General features: G+C 44.2%; 1 long non-coding RNA gene across 1 annotated transcript; it reads left to right on the forward strand.

Annotated features, from left to right (window-relative positions):
• Positions 1 to 269: 269 nt before the first annotated feature.
• On the forward strand, positions 270 to 1,317 carry LOC132464898 (uncharacterized). The gene is made up of 3 exons (XR_009527387.1): positions 270 to 783; positions 973 to 1,044; positions 1,229 to 1,317. It is a non-coding gene; the product is annotated as an uncharacterized LOC132464898 (long non-coding RNA).
• The last annotated feature ends 6,902 nt before the right edge of the window (positions 1,318 to 8,219 follow it).

Genomic DNA, 8,219 nt, shown 5'->3' on the forward strand with positions numbered 1-8,219 from the left:
AGCTCAGATGAAGTCCAGATGGACACTAACAGTGAGGTTGAATCAGGGAAAGCCAGCACTTCAGAGTTGCAGGTAGGTGCTACAGCAGTCCCTCCAGTAAAATGCAGCATTTTTTTGTGATTGTTCAAAAATCCTTGATTATGCGGCATATTCATGCAATTTTATGCCATGAAATTGTGGGAACTTGCGAATAAATGCCGGAACTTAAAAAAATGCAGCTTTTCGATGACGTTCACGTTGCATAATTACGTCACTAACTTCATAACGTTCCCATGGCAACAAGGGGAAATGGCTGCTGTTGTGTGAAGTAAACGCAAAATTTTTCAACATTCTGCTAAGATATATGTGACTTTTTTGCAACGAAAATGCAGGGATTATGAAATCATGCAAGCCCCCCATATTTTGCACGGAAATCGGCAATTTATGTGGTGAAAGTGCGGCATATTTGAAAAAAATGCGGGGCCCTCATATTCATGCGGACTTTGGCTGATTATGTGTTGAATTCTGCGATCGCATAATCGTGTTTTTCTGGAGGGACTGTATATGAAGAGTGAGGTGATGTTAGGTTGTTGATCATGAAAGGAAATGTGAACATAACTTTTTATTTTATTTAAACCATAAAATTACAAGCATGATTTTAATATTGCACTAGCTTTTCCCATCACTATTTTTCTATGCCTCATTCATTCATCTCCACTGCTTTCATATTAGAGATCAGATGACGTCCAGCTGGACACTAACAGTAAGGGAGATGCAGTGAAAGCCAGCACTGCAGAGTTGCAGGTAGGTGCTACAGTATAGAGTGAGGTGATGTTAGGTTGTTGATCATGAGAGGAAGGTTTTAACATGGTAAGAAGTGAACACAGTTGAATTTAAACAATAAATTACAAACATGATTTTAATATTGCACTAGCTTTTCCCATCACTATTTTTCTATGCCTCATTCATTCATCTCCACTGCTTTCATATTAGAGATCAGATGACGTCCAGCTGGACACTAACAGTAAGGGAGATGCAGTGAAAGCCAGCACTGCAGGGTTGCAGGTAGGTGCTACAGTATAGAGTGAGGTGATGTTAGGTTGTTGATCATGAGAGGAAGGTTTTAACATGGTAAGAAGTGAACACAGTTGAATTTAAACATTAAATTACAAACATGATTTTAATATTGCACTAGCTTTCCCATCACTATTTTTCTATGCCTCATTCATCTCCACTGCTTTCATATTAGAGATCAGATGACGTCCAGCTGGACACTAACAGTAAGGGTGATTCAGTGAATGCCAGCACTGCAGAGTTGCAGGTAGGTGCTACAGTACAGGTCCTTCTCAAAAAATTAGCATATTGTGATAAAGTTCATTCTTTTCCATAATGTAATGATAAAAATTTAACTTTCAGATATTTTAGATTCATTGCACACCAACTGAAATATTTCAGGTCTTTTATTGTTTTAATACTGATGATTTTGGCATACAGCTCATGAAAACCCAAAATTCCTATCTCAAAAAATTAGCATATCATGAAAAGGTTCTCTAAACGAGCTATTAACCTAATCATCTGAATCAACGAATTAACTCTAAACACCTGCAAAAGATTCCTGAGGCTTTTAAAAACTCCCAGCCTGGTTCATTACTCAAAACCGCAATCATGGGTAAGACTGCCGACCTGACTGCTGTCCAGAAGGCCATCATTGACACCCTCAAGCAAGAGGGTAAGACACAGAAAGAAATTTCTGAACGAATAGGCTGTTCCCAGAGTGCCGTATCAAGGCACCTCAGTGGGAAGTCTGTGGGAAGGAAAAAGTGTGGCAGAAAACGCTGCACGACGAGAAGAGGTGACCGGACCCTGAGGAAGATTGTGGAGAAGGGCCGATTCCAGACCTTGGGGGACCTGCGGAAGCAGTGGACTGAGTCTGGAGTAGAAACATCCAGAGCCACCGTGCACAGGCGTGTGCAGGAAATGGGCTACAGGTGCCGCATTCCCCAGGTCAAGCCACTTTTGAATCAGAAACAGCGGCAGAAGCGCCTGACCTGGGCTACAGAGAAGCAGCACTGGACTGTTGCTCAGTGGTCCAAAGTACTTTTTTCGGATGAAAGCAAATTTTGCATGTCATTCGGAAATCAAGGTGCCAGAGTCTGGAGGAAGACTGGGGAGAAGGAAATGCCAAAATGCCTGAAGTCCAGTGTCAAATACCCACAGTCAGTGATGGTCTGGGGTGCCATGTCAGCTGCTGGTGTTGGTCCACTGTGTTTTATCAAGGGCAGGGTCAATGCAGCTAGCTACCAGGAGATTTTGGAGCACTTCATGCTTCCATCTGCTGAAAAGCTTTATGGAGATGAAGATTTCATTTTTCAGCACGACCTGGCACCTGCTCACAGTGCCAAAACCACTGGTAAATGGTTTACTGACCATGGTATTACTGTGCTCAATTGGCCTGCCAACTCTCCTGACCTGAACCCCATAGAGAATCTGTGGGATATTGTGAAGAGAAAGTTGAGAGACGCAAGACCCAACACTCTGGATGAGCTTAAGGCCGCTATCGAAGCATCCTGGGCCTCCATAAGACCTCAGCAGTGCCACAGGCTGATTGCCTCCATGCCACGCCGCATTGAAGCAGTCATTTCTGCAAAAGGATTCCCGACCAAGTATTGAGTGCATAACTGAACATAATTATTTGAAGGTTGACTTTTTTTGTATTAGAAACACTTTTCTTTTATTGGTCGGATGAAATATGCCAATTTTTTGAGATAGGAATTTTGGGTTTTCATGAGCTGTATGCCAAAATCATCAGTATTAAAACAATAAAAGACCTGAAATATTTCAGTTGGTGTGCAATGAATCTAAAATATCTGAAAGTTAAATTTTTATCATTACATTATGGAAAAGAATGAACTTTATCACAATATGCTAATTTTTTGAGAAGGACCTGTATATGAAGAGTGAGGTGAGGTTAGGTTGTTGATCATGAGAGGAAATTTGAACATGATAAGAAGTGAAAATTACAAACGTGATTTTAATATTCCACTAGCTTTACCATCAGTATTTTTCTACACCTAATTCACCTAACCTTAAAGGGTTAGGGTTAGGGTGCTTGTAGTAACTGCAGTCTTGTTGCATTGTGTGACATTGTGACTGTTTTCCTTTTAGGGTGTTCAGAGCAGGGACAGACAGCTGAGAGACACTGAAGTCAGGGCGGAGGGACTTTCCCTGGCTACATTATGATGCAGTACAGAAGGGGGTTTTGTGTTTTTATTGGATGAGAGTTTACCAGGACAAACCCACACCATTTGCTGTAAAATCCGAGCCCGTCTTTATCACTTCTGGATTCAGAAATTGGAAGAAAGCTATTGAAAAATTTAAAGCACATGAAAGTAGTCATACACACCGTCACGCTGTCTCTGTGACTGCACAAGAAAAACATCCTGTAAATGCACAGTTGTCCAGTGCTTTGGCAAATACACAATCAGACAACAGGCACTGTCTGGGGAAAATCGTGAGTTCAATCAAATATTGGCACAACAGGGACAGGCCTTGGGAGGACATGAGGATGAAAACAGTAATTTGTATCAACTCTTGAAAGACAAGGCAGAGGATGATGTCCTTTTAGCCAAATGGTTGCAGAGGTCCCAGAAAGATTACATCAGTCCACAGATCCAGAATGAAATTCTGTCTGCAATGAGCAACAGTATTGTAAGTGGAATAGCTGATACAATCAGAGATCTACCAGTTATTCAGTATGCAGTTATTATGGATGGAACACAAGACATATCTGGGCAAGAACAAGAAAGTATTTGCCTGCGTTATGTTGACAATGACCTGAAGCCCCATGAAGAGTTCATTGGCATGTATTCTGTTACTGAAACATCAGGAAAAGGACTTGCTGGAGTAGTTAAAGATGTGCTGCTGAGTTAAACTGACCAATGCATGGTTTACGAGGTCAAACTTATGACGGGGCAGCTAATATGGCTGGGAAGCATGCTGGTGCACAGGCACTGATAAAACAAGAGCAGCCACTAGCACTTTATGTTCACTGTGGAGCCCACTGTACTAATTTGGTCACACAGAAAGCTTGCTTAGCCTCTGTTCTGATCAGAGACTCACTGGATTGGGTCAACCAGCTTGGAGTCCTTTTGTCTCATTCAGGGAAGTTTAAGGCGATCCATGCAGCAATAGCACATGCAGAGAACCCATCGTGCACTGCAATAAAACCCCTGTGTCCCACGAGATGGACAGTACGGGGCAAAGCCATCACAGCTGTTTTGTCACAGTATGGGTCAGTGCTGGCCAGCTTGCAGGAGATGGCTTGTGGTGCCTCAAATACTGCATCTACTGCTAATGGGCTGCTGGGGCAGTTCAGGAAAGGCAAAACAGTTTTGGGTCTCATCCTTGCCTCACCAGTGATTTGTGAGCTTGAATGCCTGAACATCTCTTTTCAGAAGAGAACTGAAACCATTGCTGGCATGAGGGCTGCTGTTCAAGTTGTTAGGACCTCAATCAAGGCCAAAAGAAATGAGGCAAGTTTCAAATCTCTGTTTGAAGAGGCGACGGCTGTCGTTCAGTCTTTAGGTGTTAAGCCCATTACCATTCCACAGACCAGACCGCCCCCAAAACGCTTCATTGAAGGAGCTGAGGCACATCAGCCTAAAAGTGCCAGGGACCACTACAGAGGGGAATTCTTTAAAGTCCTGGATATTTTAGATGCAAAGCTCAGTGAGCTATTTAACCAGGATGACATGTTGACTTTGCAAAAGTTGGAAGAGACACTTCTGAGTGGAGAGATTGATGCAGCAGTCATTGAAAAATACTCAGAGTTCAACAGAGAGTCACTTTCAGTGCAGATTTCTATGTTTCGCCTGAGCTACTCATTTAGCAACAGTGCAGAGGCTGCAGGGATCATTCGTGGATTGCCTGTAGAGGTACGTAGACTATTTGGGCAAGTGGAAAACCTGGTCAGGTTGCTTCTGGTAGTCCCTGTTTCATCCTGTGAGGCAGAGAGAAGTTTTTGTGTCCTCCGCAGGCTCAAAACCTGGCTCCGGTCCACAATGTCTCAAAACAGACTCAACCATGTTGCTGTCTGTCATGTCCATCAGGATAGACTTGACTTACTGGACAAGAAGTCAATTTGCAAGCATTTCGTGGCTGCAAATGACAGGAGAAAACATTTTGGCTCTATTGCCTAGGCCATTGTTTTTCAACCTTTTGTGTGTCACGGCACGTTTGACACTGTTGGATAACACTACAGTGCTATCTAGCTTTTATTTGTATCAGTTCTACACAGTAATTTATATTTATCAGTTCATTACATCCATTCTAATGTCGTTTTCGTTTGCCTTCACACACCAATCAGTTAGTGGAAATGTTCGAATAATATCACATACTCAAGATTAAAAATAAGTTCCATTTACGTTTACATTTAGGGCATTTAGCAGCCGCTTTTATCCAAAGCGTCTTACAATAAGTACATTTGTCATAAGAAGTGCATCAATATATCACTGTCGGTACAGAAAGGATGTTCATAGAACCGTTGGTGTATATGTAAAAATTCTTGATGCTGTTTTTCACTTTAACCTTAACCTTTGCCTGTGGGTTCATTGAGGCATAAGATACAACTAAGAAAAGAAAAGGTATTCAGAAAATACGAATTCAAATTTAGATCAATATTTTTCACATGTTATTTATCAGTCTACAAAACTGTATGATAAGGCATGCAATTAAATAATTGATTTGACATGTATCAGTTCAATACTGCCATTCAAAATGTGTTTTCCTTTACAAATGTATATTTTTAGAAGAATAAAATACATTTGTGAATGTTTTGCAGTGTAGTTCATTTATGACATATCTGTATTCGAACCATTAATGGATCTGTCAGGTTTCCGATATTGTCATGGGTTTGAATAATGTTTTTTGCACTTTGGACTTTGGCGGCATCAAGTGGCCGTACATGTGTTATTTAAGTATTTTCTGTTCCCTTGCTTTGCCAATTAGCCCTGTCACCTGTGTCTTGTTGCTCCGGTCACATGACCAATCAAGCCATGCATTTAAGCCCTGCTTTTGCCGATGTTCAGTGCTTAGTCTTTGATGTGCCACGTTCGTACTCTGACCGAAGCTAGTCTTGTATTGGAAATTATTATTGATCCCCTGTGTTTTGACCGCTTGCCTGCCCTCTGGATAACCCACTTGGATTTGCCCCTTTGGTATGACGTTTTGGACTTTTGTCTTTTCTGTTGGTTTTTGCTCTTTTTGGATTTTGCCCTCGTTTTGGAATTTGATCTTCTGTGTTTTGCCCAAAGACAACGTGTCCAGCAACATGACCAAGTTTTACAACATATACTGGCAGAGGTGCGGAGAATCGGGAATCTAGCAGCTCCAGCACCGGCTCCCAACCCGACTCCGGCACCATCTCCTGCACCATCTCCTGCACCACCTAGTCATGAACCGAGACTGCCTGCGCCGCAGAGATATGATGGAAATCCAGGTGGGTGCAGAGGCTTTTTGACACAATGTGATTTAGCATTTGAGCTACAGCCCTCAAGTTATCCAGGTGATCGATCCCGAATAGCTTACTCAATCACCCTAGTTACTGACAAGGCTCTGACCTGGGCGACTGCTGTCTGGGGTCAACAGGGCGCTATCTGCTCTAATTATTCGGATTTCAAAGAAGAAATGTCACGTGTCTTCGACCGATCATTAGTGGGATGATCGGTCGAAGACACGTAACATTTCTTCGACCGATCATTAGTGGGCCAGGAGGCAGCCAAAAGACTTCTAAGACTTCGACAAGGACTAGGCAGTGCTGCTGACTATGCAATTACTTTCAGAACCCTGGCAGCTGATAGTGGTTGGGACGAGCAGGCCCTAATCTCAGTCTTTTACGACGGATTGTCTGATGCCCTGAAGGATGGATTGGCTACCGTGGAGACACCCAATGACTTTGAGACATTGGTCTCCCTGGCTATTCAGCTAGACAACCGCCTGCGTGAGCGCCACCGTACCCAACCTCACGCCCGGAGATCGGCTGATGTACCAGCTCCATCCTGGAGTTCTGCTCCCACATCGTCCAGTGATCCTGAGCCCATGCACATCCGAGGAACCCGTCTCTCTCAAGCTGAAAGGGACCGCCGTAGAAGGGAGGGGCTATGCTTTTACTGTGGTAAGGCAGGCCACCTCCGAGCCTCTTGTCCTGACTGCCCGGGAAATGGTCAGCCCCGTCAGGAGTAGGGAGGAGGAGCATGACTGGGGCAACATACTCTCCCGACTCCCCAGGCGCAGGAGTATTCTTACCTGTATATCTCTCATGGGGAGAGCAGCGACACACTTTTCAGGCCTTCATCGACTCCGGCGCTGCAGGAAATTTTATGGACATTAGTGTAGCCCGACGTCTACAGGTGCCTCAGATTGCAGTTAATCCTCCCTTCACTATCTCTGCTCTTGATGGTCGCTCCTTAGGTAAAGGAAGAGTGACTGCTGCCACTGCCCCCCTGAGACTCCAGTCAGACATTCACCGGGAGGAAATTACCCTGTACCTGATTCACTCACCCGGGTTCCCTGTGGTTCTTGGTTTTCCCTGGCTTAACCGGCACAATCCCTGTATTGACTGGGCCACTGGAACTGTTCTCGAGTGGGGACCCACTTGCCATGCCACTTGTCTCCTGCAAAGTTCTGCCCAACCACTAGTGGAACCTGTTGATGCCTTGGAGCTATCTCAAGTTCCTGTTGAATATTTGGACCTGAAAGAAGTCTTTAGTAAGGCAAGAGCATCTACGTTGCCCCCTCATAGGTCCTATGACTGTAGCATTGAGCTTTTGCCTGGCACCAGTCCTTCCCGTGGGCGTATCTTCTCCCTGTCTTTGCCAGAACGTGAGGCCATGGACAAATACATAAAAGAAGCCCTGGCTACTGGATTTATTCAACCCTCCAGCCGGGGCTGGATTCTTCTTCGTGGGTAAGAAGGATGGGGGGCTTCGACCCTGCATAGACTACCGGGCCCTAAACAAGATCACCATCCGTAATCGCTATCCCCTGCCACTAATGTCTACTGCTTTTGATTTGCTCCAGGGTGCCAAGGTCTTCACCAAACTCGACTTGAGAAATGCGTACCATCTCATTCGTGTCCGCCGGGGCGATGAATGGAAGACCGCCTTCAACACTCCAACAGGGCACTACGAGTATCAAGTTATGCCCTTTGGTCTTACTAATGCACCTGCAGTGTTCCAAGCCCT

The sequence above is a fragment of the Gadus macrocephalus genome, chromosome 9 (genome assembly GCF_031168955.1).
Source record: "Gadus macrocephalus chromosome 9, ASM3116895v1".
NCBI lineage: Eukaryota > Metazoa > Chordata > Actinopteri > Gadiformes > Gadidae > Gadus > Gadus macrocephalus.